A 24242-nucleotide genomic window follows, 5' to 3' on the forward strand; every position below is an offset into this window, starting at 1 on the left:
ATTTAGGTGTTGATTTAGACCAGGGGTAGGGAACTCCCGAGCCAGTGAGAAAATTGGCACAATGCAAAGTAAGTCAATTTATGTGGGTTGTAGCCGGTTGTAGCCTGGCTTTACTTTGACATGATACCCATTAAACATTAACTCAATTAATCAGAAAGTAATATCTCGTTTCACACCACATTCAACACGCATCCTTCTTCCATTCTCATCCATTGTTGGAGTGGCCATCTGGAATACCAGGACAAATCCTGGTGAGGCCGTGAACTGTCAAAACAAAAGTCAGTCTCTTTACCAGCCCTCTCTGAGTCATTCAGGATGTACACGTCACTCAGGATGTACACGTCACTCAGGATGTACACGTAGTATATAGCACTTAGATCTCGTCATCTGATTCGGCCACTGAATAATTGTTAAGACCCTGAACAATTGTGGCCTGTTAAACCATTTAAAAAAAAAGAGATTGCTCCAATAAAGGTTGACACAATATGGTTCAAGTGCCCATGGAGCGCCAGAAACCTTCCTTCATCAGCACTGAATGAATATATCCAGCTGAATTGATTTTGAGCAGGCACAGCTGACACTATATCAACCACCAGCTTTAATTATTTGTCTTGATAGAATTAAACACCTTCCTGTGGTGAGTGGCCGTGCAGCCGATATGGTGAAAGAATGGACTTTGTAGGAGGGAGGTCTGCTCACCAAGTTAGCTCTTCTCAGTGTTAACACGTGTAATAATACCATTCATTCATTTAAATCCCATCCAATCAAGAGTTCCAATGTCACTGCTGGATACCAAGATTAACTGTGTGAGCGCAACACATTTACAGGTTACAGTCATTTATTTTATTCAGTTCTCTTGGTTTGAGGTGAATATTATTCCCCTTGATAATACCCTGACACATTAGGTGTGATTATGATATATACTTATATATCCCTGCATATGTCAAATGTAGCAGATACACCTATTAAATCTGGTTATTTACACTTATAAACAATAAAGCTAAAATATACGCTAAAGTCCGATACTGAAAGAAAAACACATAATCTAATACAAATAATTTTGGTCTTTGGCCAAATGGACAAGCAGTACAGTAACTTGACTGGAGAATGTCCATTCAATGACATTTAGATATATTCATTTCATGTATGAAAGATGTATGTAAGAGTCAAGAGTAGCTGAAATATGACAACATTTCACTTTTTAGGTGAATTCAAAATGACATGGTTGGTGCTGGGGCATAACTCTCACCGCTCACAGAGCCAGTAGAGGTAAAGCCATACAGCACCTAGAGATAATTCATGTTGCGACAAACAAATTTGCATTCATAAATTAATTAAAAAGATTTTTTATAAACAGTATATATCATTAAAATGTGTAATTTCGAAATATAAAATGGTACATCATATGCAACCAAGCATTAACATAAAATAAAAAGCTAATGGCAACAGTATGTACCATAAAAGGCTAAACAACTGTGTGTTGATCGGCTGAGTGAATGAGCCAGTCTGCAGACGCTGTCAGAACACTCAGCCATATGTGGGGGAATATAATACAACCTGCTCCGTCTGTAGTCGGTTTATGGTTCACACTCACACACATTTAATAAATTCCATATGCACACATTCATGTACTAGAGTTAATAGTTACACACCCCACACTCAAACAGTTCCTTGTATACCTAACTTTGGGGGATCCATCATTATCTCAATGCCTAACCAAAACCCTGCTGAGCAAACTATTGACTCTCTCTTACATAGTGCTATGTGAACCTGATCTCAGACAAAGCCAAAAAGACACAAAGAGGCAAGTATTCTAAATAATGGATCCATCCACCCATTAGCTATACTGCTTATCCTTTGAGCGTCACAGGGGGAACTGGAGCCAATCCCAGCTGACATTAGGCGACATGGGGGGTACTGTTAATATGTATGCTCACAGGGCCAACATACATAGACAAACAAACCATTCACGCTCACAGTAAAATTTAAGTTGAATATTCAGTCTCCAGTAAACCTAACCCCATTTTGCATGTCTTTGGGAGGAGGCCAGAATACCTCTTGCTGTGACGTGACAGTGCTGGAACTAGTCTAAGCTTCTCTGCATTGGCTCTCTGTAAAATTCTGAATAGAATTCAAGATCCTGCTCCTCACATACAAAGGCCTTAACAATCAAGCCCCTTCATATTTCAAAGAGCTCATAACACCATATTGTCCAAAGAGATCACTTAGCTCCCAAAACTCAGGCTCCCTTGTGGTTACAAGAATCTGTAAGAGTAGAATGGGAGGCAGAGCCTTCAGCTACCAGGCTCCTCTCCTGTGGAACCAGCTCCCACTCTGGGTTCGGGAGGAAGACACCATCTCTACATTTAAGATTAAACTTTACATGTGTGTCTTTGATAAAGCCTATAGTTAGTTCTGGATCAAGTGAGTCCTTAACCATCCCTTAGTTATGCTGCTATAGGTAAAGACTGCTGGGGGAACTCCCATCATGCTATGGGCACCTCTCTATCTCTCCCTCTCTCTGCCCACTAGTTATTTTATTACATGTCAATAACTTTGTGTTTTTTCCGTCCCATTGACCCTCTCTCTCTCTCTCTCTCTCTCTCTCTCTCGTATAGGTATTGCCACAATTTGGGGAACAAGACCCAAATTGGACAAAAAATCTATTTCCTTTATATTATATTATATTATATTATATTATATTATATTATATTTTAACCACACTAAGAGTCTATGTGTTCTGTGAGACTGTAGAAAGGCACAGAGGCACTAAGTGTTAACACAAGCTAATTAGCGCTATTTACAAAGTATACCTGAGGTTGATGTCTTGAAGTTACATTTTTATAAACCAAAATATTGAACAAATTTAAATGTTGACTTGATGATGGTTTTCAATAAAAAGCCAAGACAACCAAGTCACAAAGTCATTATGGAAAGCATGTAGCAAATGTCATGGGGATCCATTGAATAGACATTATACACTTAGTCTGGACCAAAGTGGTGAAGGACTGACGACAGACACATCGCCAAGCTGTGGCGCAAGTGCTTTTGACACAGAGCAGCAGGAGAGCGTAGCAGTACTGGCAGCTTCAGTGTCCGAATATCAGTGAGTGTATCGGCCATAGAGGCTGACATCGGTGGAGCTTATGTGAGCTCAGAGAGTGGGAAGGGTAGTATACTTGTGTGTCCATGCATGCGTGAGTGGACTGTCAGTAGTCACAGCAGTGCCAGTACTTCATATTCATGTCTCTCTCTCTCTCTCTCTCTCTGTGTCTTCGTCTCTCTTTCTTCCGTTCTTTCTTTCTGCCTGCGTTTCTCTCACCTGTTCATTTGTCGCTGCTTGACAGTTCTCATTATTGCCTTGGCACTAGCTCAGCATGTCCTGCCAAAGCAAGACACTGAAATGGAATTTGAGAAAGAGGGATTGTGTGGGAGAGTGTAAATGAAGAAAGGGAGGATGATGCTGACAGAGAGAGAGAGAGAGAGAGAGAGAGAGAGAAAGAGAGAAAGAGAGAAAGAGAGAGAGAGGGAAAAAACAGAGTCAAATGTGAGAGAAAGGAAGAAGAAGACAAAGAAACAGAAACAGAGCAGTGCCAGAGATCCAGGGATGCTGCAGCATAATTAAAAGTACGTAACTCTCAGTAGAATGACAATGATGCAGCACAAACAACCCTAACAGAGGTATTAACATGGACACGTATACCTCTACACAGACAAACACCCACACTGACAACACAGACACCAACACTGCAGAGTATCAAAGGGGCCACACAGTGTACACACTGCAGCACCTTTCAAATATGGAAACAACAGCAGCATGAGGCTTTATGCTAACTGAGGGGGACTACTCTGGAACTGTCAGACTCGGAGGTTACCACTACTGACTTATTTATTTTCTGTGATTTATTTGGGATTCACTGTTTCCTCTTGTAGCTGGAGATTCTATCTGCAACGCTGGCTTTTTTTAGATGCAATGTTCACTACAAGTCACATTTGTATCCTGCATACATGACTGAAGGCATGTGCATAGAAGGCAGGGTGAACATGACTGCTGGGGGAAACTAATGTCAAGTGCCCTTGTGGAAACATTAAGCTGTTTAAAGCCTCTACAAGAAACTTTTCATTTAAGTTGATTTTAGCGGAGTGAAAAAAAAGTTTATTGGATGCATAGCAAGGGGTAATGCATCTTTTTGTTGCTTTATGATTATTATCGTTATGTTCTCTGGTTGGGAATTTCACATTGTTATGACGTTTTGGCATGACCTGTTGCATTACCACAATCCCCTACTACGATGATCACGCTGTCTGGGTGAGTCATCATCTGTTTGTAAACAATATCCGCGGCTGTGCACCAGCTGTTGTCCACGTAAATACACACACTCCTCTGCTCTTCCCGGAGTCCCTCGTTCGGTCTGCTCTGTAAACTGAATCGCTGTTAAACAAGAAGTAAAAGAAGACTGAAATCATTGCTTCTGACCTCGCAGAAGTAATTTGACCCGAACACAGTCATTGAGAATAGCTTATAGAGAAAGACAATTTTCTCTATGATTGTCCCATTCGCTGATGTAGGTCATAAAGAGGCAGCAATATTAAAATGACACAGTTTCATAACCATTTCAAAATTCCTTGTAGGGGCTTTAAAGTTGTTCACTTTCAAACTAGTAACTGACTCAGTAACAATGCAACAGAGGCTTATGGGTATTGTATTCTTTACAGTCACAACCACACCAACCTAATGGAAAAAAGACATGACTTCTAAGAAAAACAAGATGATACTGACATGCACCTGTAGCTTTGTTGCACTGGCCAATGTTGCAATCCGGCTACTAGCATAGCAACAACATACAAAACTGTGAAAACTCCTTAGATCTGTGATTCGAATAAATCTTGAGTGAAAAGTCAGATATTTGGATATGAATTTAAGTGTATAGAGTCCTTTAAATTCCAGCACTAATAGCAGTATTAATAGCATTGCTGGCAGAGACACAATGTTAAACGCAAACAGACTAAAACAAAAGCTTTCTGTTATTGCATCACGCTCATACAGCTGGGACTAGACCTAGTATTCACACTGACAGGGCTCTCTCTCTCATTGTGTGTGTGTGTGTGTGTGAAAATATATGTACACACTTTACTCACATAGAGAGGCACAAATGCAAACACATAACATGAGGAGTATGTATTGACAAGGAGCTTAACTGTATTCTCAGCTTCCACTCTACACACCCACCCACACATGAGCAATACCTCGGCCACACATACACAACCGCTCACACACTTGAAGAGGCTGTATTGATTATGATGAGTCTTTCATCCTTTCAGGTTATTAAATTATTGATCACAGACAAAGACTTTTAATGGAATCCAAATGTCATGGGGTGTTTGTGTGTGTGTGGATTTATACGTGCGTGTGTTTGTGTGTGTAAATATGCCGTGTGTGTGCACTTGTGTGCATATATGAATCTCAATTTTGTGTGTGTGTGTTGTGTTTGTGCACAGCAATCACTGTGTTTACATTGCCCTTACTCCATTATCTATATCTTGACTGATCTTCTCTCAGGTCGGGACTGCACACATGCGCACACACACACGCACACACGCACACACACACACACACACACACACACACACACACACACACACACACACACAGAAGGGTTTGGAAATGTGACAACATTGTACACCAGGGGAGCCAATCACCTCTTTTTAAACTCTTTTCTCTGTTATTCTGTTCTTTGGTAGTGTTCCTCTCTTTCAGTTTATCTCTTGCTCTTGTTCTCTCTCTCACTCTCTCCTCCCCCTCTGTGTCTCTCTCTCTCTCTCTCACAAACAGAGAGAGAGAGAGAGTGAGAGATTCATTGGCCCTATGTATTATCGCTTGCTGAGCTTCTCTTCTTGTCTTGTCTGTTGTCTTGCTGGTTTCCCTATTGGTCAGGCCTCTCACTATCACAACAAAACAACTCTGAGATAACAATGTCAGTCCAGGTAGGAAAAATCACTCGCATATCAGACCAATGGACAGGCTGTGAGAACATTAAAGAAAAACGTCCAAGGGAAAAAGGGAACACTCACCTCAATGAATGGATGGAGAAAAGCTAGGATTTCCTATTTTAAAAAAGCAGGAGGCCCACATGGACCAAAGGATGATAATTTATTCTCAGCAGCGTTTCATTATATTCACATCCGACCAAGTTAGTTCAGGTGTAAAGGAATAAGCAGGCCTCAAGCTATTCTTAGATCAGGCAAAAGGCAAGACAGCTGCATGCTGCTTAATTTGCTATAGCTGGGTGGACGCACTTCCCTCTGAGGGGCGGAAAACTGAATCAAATATGCAATGAAGAACTTCAAATACTGCATTTTACTGCATTGGTACTTCTTTATAAGTACAGTACCCTTAATTACATTCTATATTTGTCATCGGTGTAATTTAGGTTTCAGCCTGCAGGTCAAATCGTATCAGTTCCATGACAAAAAGCACAGAAGTCGCCATACTTGTACGCAGTGTGTTCACTTTAAAGGTCTAGTGCTGTGTTTTCTTTTAAAATATGCTTGATTTACAATAGACATTTTGGGAAATATAAAGTTAGCCTCTTTTGTCAGATAAGAATATTTATATCTATATTTATCTATATTATCATATAATAATTGTTTATTTATTTATTGTCGCTAACAGAGATCAATACAGAGACTACAGGTCCCATGTGTAATACTTCTAGATGTAATTATCTACAACAGTGGTAGCCTGTGGCTGCCATTTGCTCCCGCCAGATCATTTTGTTAATCTGAATATTTTTATTTGCCCATATTGGAGTGACACAGACATTCACAGAGGTGCTGATGGCCATCATGGCAGCAACATTCATAGAATTACTTACTCTTAGCAAGTTGTCTTTAAAGTAAAAGCACAACATTCATTTTGTTGCTGTAATGTTATTTAATGAGCTGAAATACAGAGTTTTTATATAGGAAAATGTTCTAACTTCACTCTGCATAATTAACTGTTTAACACAATGTCCAGCATGGAAGTAATAAAAAGTGCCATTATATTGTAGAACAGTTTGAGGAGGCCTCACTAAAAACGAGGAATTACTCTGGAGTAGGCTCCAGATTATTACCACTGGACAAGTAAACAATCCCAGCACTACAGTAGTGTTATTAATTATAACAGCAATAGCAGCACCAAGTAATAGTAGTAACAATAATAACAAATTACAGTAAATAATCTACGTTTATAATAATAATAATCATAATAATATAGTAGTTGTGGCAGATCTTGCAGCTTTGGAGTCTTTGTCTCGCTCCTTGTTCAACTGGAGGCTCTTTAGGTGTTAGTTAGGGGGGAGTGGAGGGTTAAAAGATGTTATGCTGATAAAAATGATTTATGATTAAACCAGTCAATTAAACAATGTCTGTAGAGTACCAGGCAGATGCATTGGTATTTCAATGCATATACACTCTTCCAGGCAAGAACTGCACTGATAAATTCCAGTCAGGCACTTTGCAGCCTGTGCATACAATGGACACCACTGTGTATGTCCTTAGACTTTATGTAGCAATATCAAGCTACATAAATCTTATAGCCTGTCAGTTCTTATAGAATTAACAGCCAAATAAAGCAGCAGAGAAGCATGTATAAACAACATTACCAAAAAAACTGAAAAAATGTAGTTGTCCTGACCTCCTCTGTCCAGTGAGTTACATCCTGTGTGAATATTATCTGTGCGGTGCAAATACTACAATCTGCTCTAAATCTAATTTCTCAGCTTTTCCCTATTCAAGGCAAACACTTAACCAGTACACCCAGCCTTTTTGGATTCACTGTTCTCCAAGTTTTCAAACACTGATGTGAATAAGCTTTGTAGTCATAACAGTAATTATCAAGAACAGCAGAACAATGGTGAACACTTACTGATGGTAGAAAGGAATATACAAATTACAGCCCCTACCATCACTAAGGCATATGAGATAAGTGGGACTGTTTAATTCTGTTTAATTAATGTGTCAGGTCTCCTACCATGGCACACGCAGTTCTGTGGAAACTGCTTGACGCAAAACTAATGGAAATTCAAACAATTTCCGCACTTAAACACTACACGTGAACAACCTTTTTTTTTACATTTATTAAACATTAAATTGGAGAGAACAGTGTTGCTTTACAGCAGGAGAAGTGTTTACTTTGTCCTATAATAGCGGTGTCTACATGTGCATGCAAGCTTGTGGCACTGCCGACTAAGCTGCTGTGGATACAAGCCCAGTGAAATAAACTCTGCTGCTGAAAACACAAACTATTGTTATGGTCCATTGTTGGAGCTATCTCCACGGACGCTGTTGTTTGTCTGTCATCCTTTAGCCGATCCTCCACTCCGCTGCTCTTTTTCATCTCTCCCTGTCTGTCTGGTGCTTTTTGTGATGTCAGAGCTCGCCATGCCTCCTAGTGTGCAGTTTGATTTTGATACAGAAAAAATTCTAGGGGAAAGCAAGTAAATAAACCCGTGATATACATTATCTGCACTCAATTTCACTTCCCTGTCTGTCCCTCTCTGTTTTGATTACATTCACACACTGGACAAAACACTGTGAGACATAAAGCGTATGCCTCAGCTTTCCACATAGCATAGTAAAATGAAATCCAGAGAGGAGGAGGAGGTAGGAGAGTGGGAAAGATAGAGAGGCTCTTAGGTGAATTGTTTTGTGGAATTAATGTTGAGGATAAATAAAGAGAAATCTGAGGTGTCTGTGAGCTGTGATGAGCTCCATCACTCCACTGCCTTAATGAAATCACCAAGCTCTTCATATTTCACTCAGCTACACAATCTGATTAAGACCTCTTCCAAATATGGACACACACACATAAACACACTCAGCTAGCACACGCACACATACACATTCACACATCAAATATAGAGACATATGGCCTGGAAAGAGGAATGAAGGGGAGGGAGGAAGAGGAGGAGGAATGAGGCTCAGAGGAGAGGAACTGAGTGATGGGCTGATCTCCCAGGAAAACACATATGGACCTATCATGCAAACACAACCTTCATACCAGCTCGCTGTCTACCATGCCTGCATGACGTTAAAGAAAAAGAAAATCGCTGTAACAAAAGTCAGTTTGAATGCTGCTATTATGATCAAGCAGAAAATAACAATAACATAATATTTTGGTCTTTACATCACAGTCTTTAAGAAATGGGAGAACATTGTGGTTCACATGGTAATGAACAGATTTTGTGGCAGCTTGACACAGACCCTCCTATCTGTGAGAAAAATAATGGACATGTGGCCTATCAATGAGGCCCATCTTCCACCTGCCACGAACACAGCCATGACTGATACAAAAACAAAGTCGAACCCTTTTGAACCATTTCCGGAACATGATTCCGTTGCTTCTGACTGATTGATTGGTGATTCATCATGGTTGTAGGAAATAAAAAAAAAAGAAGGGAAAAAAAAAGGAAGAAAGATGAAATCTAGAATTGAACTCAATCAGTCACTAAGTAGAACTTACTCAAATACACGTTTTTATTTTTTCACTGATTAAAGTCAAAATAATTGTAATATCTAATATTTGGTGATTAGTTTCTCTGTTTCATTTAATTTATCAAATAAAAACACACAACTTTGGTAGTCCCTGCATTTCAAATGTGAACGTTACTATTTAAATGTTGCCAACACAAAGCACAACAATAAAGAAAGGCTTGGTTACCACTCTTGTAATGTGTCTTTAACAGGATTGTTTAGATTATTGGAATACGGTGCAATGGGTTATTCATTGGTAATAATATTGATGCAGAGATGTACAGTATGTACAGGCTGCAGAGGATGCACAAAAAGAAGAGAGCAGAAGTCAACATCTGTTGTGAATCTAGATTCTCTTCACCCCCTTCCTTTACACCTGCATCATAGACGACAGCAGGGGGTGGAGTGTGTGTTTGGAAAACCTCACTCCTCTGGAGTCCTGGGAAATAATTCAGTAAACTGCAAAATGTAAGCTCATCACCTGATGTTAGATGTTATTGTATAAAGGCTAGAAGCAGATAAATGTTTTCATAAAAAGTGTCTTTTCATTTGAGACGTTTGTCAGATTTTGTCAGACTCAGTTGGTGCTATATTCTGAAAGGACAGGAACATTTTCATATCAATACACAGCAATATAAATCACTTAGCTTTAAGCCGGAGACAAGTGCTTTCCAATGGTATTGTTAATTTGTTGGCTTGGCCAGCCAGAAACTCATTACCTGTTTTCAAGTTGAATCCATCCAGTCCAGTCTAGCTGCACAGCAAATTCCACAGTGCCATTAAAACAACATTCAAACTCATCACAGCGCTGTAGGGAGGGTGGGGGCATGATCTTCTGAATGCTGAGGATTTTAGGAGAATTCTGACTTCATATCTGAAAAAAAATACCTTGATCAGCCCCAAGGGTTGTTTAAAAGACAACAAAAAAGCTGGGTAGCTGCTGACATCCTGCAAGTTACCTTCCTCAGAATCTGTCCCTGACACATGAGATGAGGCTACACTGACTCAGATTGCTGTTAGAAAAATGAAATGCTGACAATTCTGACAGACTGTCACCCTATGAACACATGAAACTTAAAAACGACCCCTAAGACATCATTCATCTTAAAATATCAAATCCCCTTTTCATGTACTCAGTTGCAGCACAGACCTCAAACATGTATTTGTTTGATATGATAATGTTTTTTTTTCATTTGAATATCTATTTCGGCTTGTTCCAAAGCTGCAGTTATAGGGAAAAAAATCTAAACAGAATTATAGAAGTGACAGTAGAGGTGCAGTGATTTGTTCATCAGTACTAGAAAAAGACCATTTTAATACTTGCACATTGTTGGTGGAGGTTGTGAATGTCACCAAAGAAATTAAGATAAATAATTCAAACTTCAATATCGAATAAGTTACTCGTACAATATTACAATTTAAAGTAAATATCTTGAATTGGAATAAAAAATGTCAATACTGTTTTTTATGGCAGTTCATAAATAGTTGCTATACCAATCAATCAATCAATCAATCAATTAATTAATCAATCAAAAAAGAACCATCGGCAGTTAAAGATGATCCCCACAATGATCATCACAATTCATGAATGTTTTACGATCAGCTGCCACCACGATCCATGATCACGATCCACCATCACGCTCACGATCCATGATCACGATCCACCATCACGATCCATGATATATGATACACCTTGCTCACAATCATGATCCACCATCATGAAACCATCCTGATCATAATCCACGATCATGATCTTCTATCCACTCAGTGAGGATATGACCCCGTGTCATATCTCAGAAACAAATGCCCAGTATTTTATTCAACTGACAATAAAACAACTGTCGATATTCATGCTCTCTTAACCCTTTGGCTGTTGAAAGCTCCATGACACGTATTCCAGCACCTGTGAAATGTTTCCTGTCCAGAAACAACAAAACAAATATTTAGGCTATGAAGTATCAATAAATCAATCCATCAAGTTTTATTTGTATAGCCCATATTCACAAATTACAATTTAGAGCTTAAAAATTATTACATTTAACCTTCCATGGAAATACACCCTTGAGGAAGATCGCATTCATATTTGTACTTATCTTATGTTGAATCAATACAAACAATTAATCAATCAATCAAGTCAGGAGACACTGCTGTAAAAAAAAAATAATATCATCAGAAGATAATATCATCTCTCATCTTCGGGGCTTCCCAGGTTGGACTCTTGAAAGACTTTCAATTGTCATCCTCTTGTTTCTCCATTCAACACTTTTATCTAACAAGGTCTAATATAATTTACATCCTCTAGGTGGCGCTAGCAGGGCTTCAGACCTTTACCCTTGTTTATTTATTATTATTGATATCCTATTATGAACCGTAATGCATTTTGTGGGTATCAGTCAATTCCATTTCATTGCTTTTTGCAGAGTGGGGCCGAATTAGAACTGGGGAGAGATAGATGGGAGAGGTAAGGGGATGAGTGGGGCTGATGGGGGTGTACAGCTCCATTAAAACAACAGTTAAAGTTGTGGTGACTACAGAGCAGAGAGGAGACAGGTCTGACCAAGAATTATTAGTCAGCAACACACTACTCAGCACGAGAGACAGGGCCAGGGTCCTTTTGTACTACGCTCCAGTACATGTGCCAACGTGCTCTGTCCCTGTGCCAAGACACAGTGTTAGCTGTTATTGGCAATCACCTGGGCCTATGGCTTTTTTCCAGCCCTTTTTTGACAACTTGTTTCAATGTAATGATGAAGTTTATACCTGTAGTGATGGACCATGACCGTGGTGGCAGCTGATCATGGACTATGATTATAAGACTGCTTGATATACAATATGCCTACTCACATATTCTACCATTACTGGCAATCACTCCTCCATTTCAATTGTCATTGCTGCTTCATCTCTATCAGACATTTTCTTATGTACAAATACTTAAGACATTGACACACCTTTCCATTATGTTTATAACTATTTTTTCTAATCTATGATGTAAATATTAGAATTTCTTTGATGTGTTCAGCTATACGTGACATCTATTGCACTTCTGCCCGTCCTGGGAGAGGGATCCCTCACATGTGGCTCTCTCTGAGGTTTCTATGTTTTTCCTCTGTTAATAGGTTTTCATTTAGTAGTTTTTTCCTACACTCGTTGAGGGTTAAGGGCAGAGGATGTCACACCTTGTTAAGCCCTATGAGACAAAATGTAATTTTTGAATATGGGCTATAAATAAATAAAATTTGATTGATTGATCTGCAAAGACAAACCTCTGCCCAGGATGGGATGCAAACTGAAATCTGACTGACTGGTAGAATTAATATCAATATGTGGTATGTGCATTTGAAATTTCAAATGAGTGGGCTTTTCCTGGTCCCCAACCTTACATCAATTACATATTAATAGCTAGTTAAAACATAACCTTGCAACTTTCCATCATTTCCTCCTTATATCACTTTTCTATCTGTCTATCTCTTAGGGCTCAAACACAGTGGGCCATCAGCTCTTAATGATCACAGAGAAAACCTACTGCTGTGCACTTCAACTACTGCTATATTGTTCTGATACTGTAATGAGACTGAACTAGCAGTGTGTGCTATCATTGTCTAATGGTAAGACTTAAGGGCTGAGATGAAGATTCAATTACTGTGGCCTGTTGTTGTTCACAGCCCATGGCTACGCACACACAGTCACACACTTACACTCACACAAAAGCACAGATCTATATACTGTCACAAGATTGCCCACACACACTTCATACAATGCCCATAGTTCATTGATTCAGTGAAATTTGAATGCTCTCAACACAGAGATAAACAAGTGCGTACGCACACACTCACAACACACTCAACAACAAAGTCATTTGAGAACCCTGAAGGAGCAATATCCAAATCTGCCAAAGAGAAAAGAATGATAATTCTATCGAGAGTCAATCTTGGGGCGTTTTGTGATTATGGTTATTTATTTGAAGCTGCATGGTACAGTCAGCGTCGGAATGAACGCAAATATCGATCTCTTTTAGGATATGAAAACACCTGCAGGCCTCACATCATTCCTCGCAGTCTCTCTCCGCAACACTCAGTCATTGGCTCCATCTCAACTTCTCTCAACCCCTCCTCCCCTCACCACCACTTAAGTTTCACTTTCTCTTTACCACCTTCTCATATTCTTTTGTAGATAGGTCATCTGAAGAAAGAAAGAACATTTGCTGTTTGTGTTTGGAAAGCACTTTGTTTGGTGGATGGTTCACTGCAACTTTTTGAACTTCTAGGGACTTCGGTCCCTTTATTGTGCCATATGTTTGTACAACACTGAGAACCATTCCAAAACATCTCAATATTTTCTTGGCCTTCTGACCAGATTGCCATTCAAATCTCTATTCAACATTTGTAGTCCCCAGATTTCTGGTAATCCCACGTACCAGAGGATTAACCTCACTGCAGTTTACTTTGTGTATCACTCTCAAGTAGAATAAAAAAATCATCTCAAATGCTTGCATTGTGCATGTGTCAGTGTGGTGTGACAAAGCCATAATTTTATGACAACATTTGGATTTGGAGGGAATTAGGAGTGTATGTGGGCTGAAGAGAAATGTAACTGTTGCAACATGCTTTGTGACAAGAATGATTTTTAAGTCAACACTCACCTCTGCATCTAGTTGAGAGAACTTTGCAGCCTGTTGTCATGAGATAACAGAGCTGCAACCTAGACTACCCACTTTGTAAAAGATTCGAGAAAAGGACAAGTTCACAGTTCAAAGTGTTTATTGTCATATATACAATGAAATTCTTTCTATGCCTTCCACTCTGATTACTGTGTTCTTTAAGAGTAAAAATCAAAGTAAGAAAATATAAAAATATATATATGTACAATAAAGAATCCGTGCAATGTGAAAGAATTTGGATTATGGAGTGTACCTTGTGCCAGCACCAGCTGCCTTGGTGGAGGAGTTGAATGCCATGGCCCCTGTTTTTGGAGTGTCACAGTTACAGACTGACAACCCTTGGTTGAGCCTAGGAGCCAGGCCAAAGGTCTCACTCAGCCAAACCCTACATACAGCCACAGCAAGATTGCAGGCAGGCCTGGGAACAATAAAAGGAGTCTCTGTGTCCCCAGTTGGCCCAAGTAGTCAACCGTACCCATGCTTCACTGCCTCACCTGATGCTTTCCAACTATCTAGGGGCTCCCAATCCAACAACAGTCAAACTGCCAGTGAAAACTGGCAAATGGAGTAGTAGCAGGACTGTCTGGTTTTGGTATTAATTTGCCAGCAGAGACGAGCAACAGCCGTAACTGTCACTGGACTTTCGAGTTTCGATTTAAATAACTTGATAATTTTTTTTAAATGTAATTCAAAGGGTCATGAATGCTGATTTAAAACATCAAATCCCTCTTTTACCAGCTATTGGGTTTTATTGCTAACCATCTGGTAATATGAACATTAATTGTTTAACTTGAACTTCTGACACTTTAAAAAATATCGGCATTATATTAACCAACACAGTTTGCCTTTTATAACTTCCAATGTTTTCCCTCTTGACTTCAGTGGCCACTGCTCAATAACATACGTTAAGGACACAACATTCCAAACATCCAAACCACATATCAGTGTCAAGAAAAATTCCAATCACTTAAATACAGTGATATTGGGTTTCCATTAGTCAATAAGGTTATTTTACAAAAGCATTTAATGTAACTTCTGATGACCAAGCACCTTTTGAGTCAAAAATGGAAATTGCAAAAATGTTTCATGAAACATATACTGTAATAGCACAAATACATATTTTGCAGTATCACTGATTGCCAATGTTTTCATCAACAGGTTAGGAAACCTGTGTGTGATTTAAAATGTTGAATCATTATTACACAATTCTACTTCATCCTTCATCCCAAGTTAAATTTTCAAAGGTTTGACCTCTATCTCAGTTAGAAAGAATACATTTGAAAAAGCCATTGTAAACATTCTTTCATTTGATTATATATTTGAAGATAAGGATTTCTACCAAATGACTATAATCATAAGGCTTCAAGTGCCAATAAATCTGACACTCAGGTTTTTTTGTTAAAGCATTTCACTAATTCTGAAGTGTTAAATGCTCTTTTTACAATTGATCTCAAAATGACCAATGAGGATGGTTAGTTAGAGCCAAAGATTGTATTAAAAGCAGCTACATTTTTAGCTAATGAGCTAAAATACATTTCAATCAGTTACAAAAACTTAAGAGACTGCAGCTATATGATATAAATACATGGAGACCGAGAGAGAGAAAGAGAAAGAGAGAGATGTTAATGTATGTTAAGTTGTGCCACATTAACCACTTCTATTCACAGTTTTTGTAAATACATTGGGCGAAACATAACACTTCCAGTTACGTTTACATGACTACTCATAATAAAAAAAGTAATTGGAATGTCACCTTTGTTTCTTATAAGCTGTCCCTAGCAAATTTATTAACTTAGAAGCAAAACTGGCATTTTTTTGTAGCCATAATCAATCAATCAAATCAGTCAGATTTTATGTTCTATTTTGATGTCCTTGTCCTTTTTGTTGTTGAACTTTTCACCTTCTGCCTATAATGGCCCGGTTTAGCTCCATTCTTATTAAGGCAGGGGTGGGGTACATGTAGCCTCTGGGCCACATCTGTCCAACAAGAAGCTTTCACAAAACCATAATGTTTTGAAGGCAAGTTTTGCACTTAGCGAGTGAATAGCTGACTTGACTTCTTCCCCGGAGTCCCTTTGCCTTATCGTCCGCAGATCCAGGGGCCGCGGCTGTGGCCACATCGTGGATTATGATCTGTGGATCGCGTATCAGAGATCGTAATGGCGGATCCTGTATCGTGTTGGCATCTGATAGTGGTGGTGGACCACGATCGAGGTGGCAGCTGATGGTGGATTCGAATGGCGGCAGTGGACAATGACTGTGGACTATAGTGGCATCCGATCTTGATGGTGGATCATGATCGTTGTGGCTGTTGACCATAGACTATGATTGCAGCAGGACTGCTCGATACATAGTATTTCTCCTCAGACAAAAAGTTTGATATTATTGAGAAATTTCTGTCTTTTCAAGTCATGCATGGCTCTACCATGGATGAGGATTTGGTTAAACATCCAAAGATTAGGTAGTAGAGTCATCATCACTTCTGGACACCTCGTAAAAAGAGAAGCAGTCCCAGCCATCACATTAGAGTGGTTCGCGTGATACGTGTTCAATAATTTAGTATGGCCTATGAATGACGTAATAACAATTTAAATGGCCCTTGATTAGAATAATGTTCCCCTAAAAGCTCTATCTGCTCTGATTAGTCACCTCCCACAGGCCTGAGCAGGAACTTCACTGTATCCTTGGTCAGCTCTGTCAGTGTCAGAAGTGAGATTAGCACTATGATCCGTTTCATGGTAATGTAAATCTCCCCAATAACCACTCCTAAACTAAAACCAGGCATGTGGGGGAAAACGAGTTTTACTGGCAGTGAATCATTTTTCTGATATTTTATTTTATCGTTTTTTTTCTTCAAAATAGTATGTAACTAAGTTCAACTTAATAACAAAGGCTTAAATGTTTACAAGGGCTGTGAAAAACATAAATATGATATTTAAACACAGTACACATGTGGTTGCAACAGGCCTAGCAGTGTGTTCCCTCTTCATTTATTTAAAACACTGACTATAAAATCTTCACTGCAGATAAATCTGGTAGAAGGAACACAGGGTGTTTTGAGGAGGACTCATTAATGTCAAGGAACAATTCTGAAGAAGCTCTGGAGCATTAACACAGGCCAAGCAGCAGCTCATGCCAAATAAATTGCTCACACATTGTAAGTAACTTTTGATAAGTAGTATCACTGGCAGATCTATATTTTTTTCGAATCGATACCCAACACTAGCTTACTGACCTGTATTTATTAAACACCAACATTAAAATGCCGCCATTTCTAATAAGAATAGACAAAAGTCTGTGACAATTTTTTTTACATGTTCAAGCAGCAGCATGAACAATAGAACAAGAGGATTCAGATCATAAAATGCAGTGCTGCGGTGAATGTGTGTCAGTCACACAAACCTCACAAAGCAAAGACAGTCAATATTGTTGTCCCTTTGTAGGTTTTCACCCTTACTACAGACATGAAAACTCTGAGTTTTAACTGATACCATCTGCTTGGCTACGCAGGGAGTGAGAGGAGAGAGTGTGTGTGATGTCCCCGTAATGAGAGGTAAACCTGGTAGATTTTCATACAGTATCAAAGGATCATCAGTGATCTCAACCTCTCTGACGAGTTGACCAATAATGATACAGCTTCATGGTCTGAGAAAGTAAGCTGGTGGATGCTAAGTTAGCAACAATGTTGCCAAGCAAAGAATCCCTACATTTTGAGCATTACGTAATTAAGACATAACCAGGACAATGGGTCAGATTGGGCGTCCTTGTACCAACATAGCTACCACGAGTTGAGCTATAAACCTCCACAAGAAGCAACATTACAAAGATTTCCCATTATACAACCTAGTACTAGTTATTTAGCTGATTTGAAATGAGACTTATGAATGACACATTTTTCTCTTGGCCGTTCCTCCAATGAAGCAATAGTCCTTTACTCCTGGCTGTGGATACACTAGACATTTTCCACATTAGGTTGATGGCATTTCCAACAACTATTTCCAATGGCTTAGGTGCAAAAAGAACATTAAAACACCATATGAATTGGCAAAACTTAGATCCAAAATTGTAAGTCAGGTCATGGAAAGTCGGTAAGTATCCTTCAGCTCCCGATTTGAAGTGGCTCCTGCTTTATATTGGCAATCTGTGGCAGTCATGTTTTGCCATCATAATGGGGACCAATGCCAAAATGATTTATTATATAATTGTAATATAAAATATTATTATAGTGAATCCAGCAGTTCCTCACTTCCTCGAATGATGGGAGGAAACAACACCTTCATGCATCTTCATGTTACTGGAGCTGGCATTAGTAAGAAAACAACAGCATCAGACAGCTAGGAAAGTTTGGTAACATTTCAGTGGGTGACGACTTTCAGGGTTAGAGGACTGAGGATGAGAGGACTTGGGGAGGTCCTCAGCTAAACAGATCCCTTCTTGATATCAAAAGGGCAGCCCTGCAGGTTTTGTGCTCTCAAGTCAAAATCATGTTTTCTTGTCTACATTGGTCTCATTAATGGCTTGTCTGGAATTGAATTGATCTGTCACAGTATTGTAGAACTCTTATCCCTGTACACTGTCCCTTGGACTTTTCTCCGAAGTATCCACACAGATGAACCCCAAAGTTATTTTAAGAAAAAACAATGTGGTGTCGTCGGTTTTATTAGTGTTCACGACTTCTTTTAGTGTCACACTGAAGCCACTATTTCAAATGTGGCAAGTCTCAAATAAAATCAAAACATCAATTTGCTTCTTAACACTTTTGTATTCAACATTTTGGCCTCTATGGTGGGTACTGCTGATTTAGGCTTTATAGCATCACCTTTATGTCAATGAGCTTAACTATTCTTTATTAAACTCATCCAATTCACTCTGAAATAGTCCAACTTTGCCCAGTCCAGTGAAAACATATTGAGTCAAGTATCTAGCAAGTTCATTCATGTCTAGTCTTGTTGAGTCCAAGACAAGAGAACCTCAAAGACTTGCACAAAATAAAAGCAGTGGAATATAGATCAATAAAGCAATAGCAAGCTAGTTATACCAATAAAAAAAGACAGGGCAGACAAAAAAGACAGGAGGAGGTGGACGGCAGTGTCTGATGAACAAAAGTCTGTTTGTGCTACACTAAGTTCAGGAGTCAAGTATGCAATATGTAGTGGACATGAGTGATAAAATAAAAGCAATCATCAGCATGGAAAGAAGTGTTTATGAATTATTTACAGGTTGGAGGGATTTACAGTATACGCCAGCTGACTTAGCTAAGGACCCGCTTCCTCTTCTCTCCATCTCATTATTTACTCATCCCTTCTTCCACTCTGTTTGACCCACACCCCTTTACACACACTCTGCCTGTCGCTTTCATCTTTTTATGGTCTCTTTATGCCGAGCCTAATAATTTTTGTCTGTCTCCTCTTCATCTCTTGCTTATCTTTCATCCGTTTTGTCCTAGATTTTTTCCACTAATCCCTTCTCTTCATCCAGTCTTTCGTTATTCCCTTCATCTTCTTCTTCTCTTCTTTCCTCCTTCCCCACCATCATTCTCTTTGAGAGGTTGTTCTCTTGGTCAGTTCACATTAATCTCAATTTTAGTTGGTTTACAACATCTCTCAGATTTTTTGCCACATTAGCTGATTTTGAATGGACAGTTCCAGTAACACAGCCCACCATAAATAAAGTCAAGAGGGCTGGTAATAGCTAGCGCAAACACGATGTCAACATGTTTTAGTTTGACAATAACAATATCTATCACACAGCAGTTGAATCCTGAGCAGATATTTACGTTCTGGTCATAAATTATAATAACCTTGGAGGTGGGTAAGCTAAGCAGATGTGTATTTGCCAAACTGACCAGTTAGTCTTCATCCTTTCTGGAATTCATTTTTAAAAGTTGTTATACTGATATGAAATGGGCTCATTGTTGTCCCTTGTGGCAGTGGGTGGAAACTGCTACAATACGCAGATGGGATTCATTCTTTATCATAAGTGTTTTCACACTGTATTTTTCGGTTTTAAAAGAGGAAATACCTGTGTGAGGATTTACTGGCTGCTTTAACAAACGCCTGGTTAACTCCCCACTTCTGATAAAAAGCAGGGCAGAGCTGCTTCCCTAAGCTTTCCCCCAAATGGCATTATTTATCTAATCCATAGTGTCCAAGGAAAACATTACCTGCGAAACAGCGGTTTTGGTGTTCCCCCTGTACATATTCAATTCAATTCAATTCAATTCAAAACAACTTTATTTTTCCCCGGAGGGCAATTCAAAAGGCACATAGAGCATGTCACTAGTAAAAACAAGAAAGAAACAATGATGACATCAGTGCATTGTGCAATGTCCGCGGACAGTTAAAAAACAGTGCAGTATACTAAAATTAAATAGTAAGTGTATTGTATATGAATGTAAAAGGATGGTGTACAGGATAACAGCTGTGAAAACAGATTGTAAGAATGTATACAAATACTGAATGATAAACACTGAATGATTAAAGTAATAGGAGTGCATTGAGGTAAGTAATACAGATATACAATTGTGTACAGTTAAAGTAAATAAGAATTTAAACAGGACCAGGAAGCAGCAGATGAATAAATACTGTAGTGTATGCAGAAATGACTGGGCCTAGTATGAAAGTAAGGGGACACTGCTGAACTGATGTTGCTGTTCAGTCCATTATGGGCTGTTTGCAATTGTGTTTTTGAACCTCTACAGCAGCACCACCTGCCATAGAGGCCACAATGTTGAATACAAACATGTTAAGATAGAACAGCAAATTGATGTCTTTGCTTTTCTTTGCGGCTAACATTTGGGAACATGACCAATTCACTGAGGAGAAGCTGCATGTGACAACAAGATAGACCCACTTACCTCTCTCTTTAAGTCTTATGGTTCCAACACCATCACACAGCCTATTCCTTTCACGGTTAAAGCAGCTTCACATTTCTCTTCGGCTTGTTTTAATCTTATTAAACAGATAGTATTGTGATCCAATCTCACTTTTGTGAGTTTCGCACCTCATGTGATCACACTACGAATGAAACTATTCCACATAAAACACAAACTTGTTGTCAAACCATTTCAAAAACTATATTAGAATTTTAAGCATAGCCCTATTATAGGGCGCTAAAATTACCGCTAAAATTACTCTGAAGTGGTCATTTCTTGATTATTGAGCATAAGTTAAGGTTTATTTCTCAAAACCAGTTCAAGCCTGTTCATATGGGTGCAACTTTGTCCTCTACACCTCTGAAGCTTAATGAAAGTCCAGTCAGGAAGATGACCTCCCGAATCAAAGGCGCAGTTTCCCAACTGTAAGCTTCACCTGCTCATCTGTTATCATCCAAATCCCAACTTCACACACTTTATCCAAATGTCCCACTCTTCCTGTTTTTAGTGCTTTAAAGGGGACATAGCATGCAAATTCCACTTTGTTAGTGCTTCTACAGGTTAATGTGGGTATCTGGCATGTCTACCAACCCAAAAACTCTGGGAAAAAAACACTCGCGCGTTTTGTTATGGTTCCTCTAAGTCAGAAACGTCATGCTTGAGTGACTCGATTGAGCTTCCTGGGTTTTGTGTCGTAACAAGGCACTGGAAGTCTCCCTACATGGTCTTGGCCCCCCCACCTCATCCCCCGTCCCCCACACTCGTCAGCCGGGTTTACACCGGAGGCAGCGAGGCTGCGAGGCAGCGCAGCGCCGCTCCCAAGCACGCTGCTGGTCAGCCCGCGATTCACTCACATGTGGCATTTGTCTGGATCGTTGGGACTGGGAGGCTGCAGCAGCTGCTCGGGCGCGACCGCCGCTCTCCCATGCGTGAGCTGGAATTTGTGTCAGCGCCACACAGCCAGCAGTGTGGAGGACTTCCGCAGTGTTCAGCACTACTGTATGCCGGGTTACAGTAGTTGCGCTGACACACCAGATTTGATGTTTAGTTTCAGTAGCAGGCACAGCCACACAAGCAGCCGCCTGGCTGTTCACACGGGACGAGCATTTCTCCGCGTTGGTCAGCCCCATAGACTGTATATATAAGGTCAGCCCGCGATTCTGCTTTCTCCGCTTGTTGTTGTACCCATTGAATGTCGGGGTTCGGGGTAAATGATGTTATTCTCAGGCCCCCACCCCCACCTCTCTCTTTCTCTCTCTGTCTGTCTGCTTGTGTGCTTGTAGTGGATGGGCAGAGGGACATTTAATTATGTGATTGGGAAAATTAAAACTCCAGGACAACAGAAGGGGAATACAAAGTATGGGATGCATATTTGATAATTTATATCATATAAAATATGCAATTTATATCGTTTAAATCATGGGGGAGAGGGGGAGGGGGAGCTGGCTCATTAGCATTTAAAGGAACAGGCACTCAAAACAGGTCACTCTGCGGAGGGCTGTTTTATACAGGGTAAAAAGGGTGCTGTTTTATATGATCCTTGTGGTATTTTGACCAAAGTATGTTACAGACATTTCATTAAGACCCCAAGGAACCATATCAACTTGTGGTAAAATGGGCATGCTATGTCCCCTTTAAGTTTGGTGTCACACCTCAACCACTTCACCACCTCAGTTCTGGATGCCTGACCCTCTCCTATCAATCCCTCTGATTAAACGTTTCTTTTCCATGACAGTATCCCGACCTTGAGCTCCATTCCTCATCACCACCACCAGGGTCCACCAGGGGAGCTTTTGCTCATGTTGCCAGCACCTTATTCATGATCTTCTTGCTGCCATGGTCTAACCAACTTTGTCCTTTTCACAATAACTTTAATGTCACTTAAAAATGTCTCCTGATTGAAATATAGTTAGACAAAGTATATCACATTTCTCCTGTATTAACTTCACTACACTGGCTTCCTGTTAAATTTAGAATAGAATTTAAAATTCTCCTCCTCACCTACAAAGCCCTTAATATATGTCACCATATATCTATAAAAGCTCATAGTACCATATCATTAACAACTCTAAAAGCAGAGTAGGATCCATGCAGAGCTTTCAGCTATCAAGCTCCTCTCCTGTGGAATCATCTCCCAGTTTCAGTTCGGGAGGCAGACACCATCTGTACGTTTAAGAGTAGGCTTAAAACCTTCCTTTACGATAAAGCTTATAGTTAGAGCTGGTCCAGGTTTGTCTTGGACCTGTTCTTAGTTATGCTGCTATAGGTCTAGAATATCAGGGTAAACATGACACATGGAGCTTCTCTTTCCTCTTCTCTTTCCTCTTCTCCCTCTTTATCACATGACTTGACCTCTTCCCCAGAGTCCTTGTGCTTTATCGTTCGCAGATCCAGGACCGCAGCTGTGGCCACATCGTGGTTTGTGATGGTGGATCGTGATCATGGATATTAAGTGTGGATTGTGTATCATGACTGTGGATCATGATCGTGGCAGCGGGGGACTATGACTAGATTGTAAAGATATAGAATATGCCTCATCACACATACTAGTGACAACACCATTGTAATGACTCCTCCCTTCATCTCTGTCAGACTTTTTCTTTTGTATAAATAGTTTAAACATTGATACACCATAGATACTGTCTATTTCTCATCAATGTTGTAAATGTAATTGTAAATTGCACTTCTGTCCCTCGTGGGAGAGAGATATCTTACATCTCTGAGGTTTCTACATCTTCCCCCCAGTTAATAGGGTGTTTTTTGGTCGTTTTTCCTCACTCATGTTGAGGGTTCAGGGCAGAGGACTTCACACATTGGTTAGCCTCATGAGATAAATTGTTATTTGTGAATATGGGCTATACAAAGGAAATTTAATTGATTGATGGACTTCAATTTTTAGATGAGTTTGAAAAACTGGCTCATTAGTTTTAATACGTTTTTATATAGCTAACCTTTCTACTGATTTGATATAAGTTTCTATGTTGTTAACAACTGTGAACTTGTTCCAAAATGCCAATTAGATGAAATGTTGTGAAAATTTCAGTCTTGAAACAAGTGTGAGTGCTTCTCTAAAATGGCTGACTTACATCCCAAGCAAACAAAGATAATAAATAGCAGAGTATGTTGTCTGCTCTAAGCCACCTGCCACATTGATGCCTTCACACTGCCTCATGATTTAAGACTGGGAGAGAACAT

This window comes from Hippoglossus stenolepis, chromosome 7 (assembly GCF_022539355.2).
Source record: "Hippoglossus stenolepis isolate QCI-W04-F060 chromosome 7, HSTE1.2, whole genome shotgun sequence".
NCBI lineage: Eukaryota > Metazoa > Chordata > Actinopteri > Pleuronectiformes > Pleuronectidae > Hippoglossus > Hippoglossus stenolepis.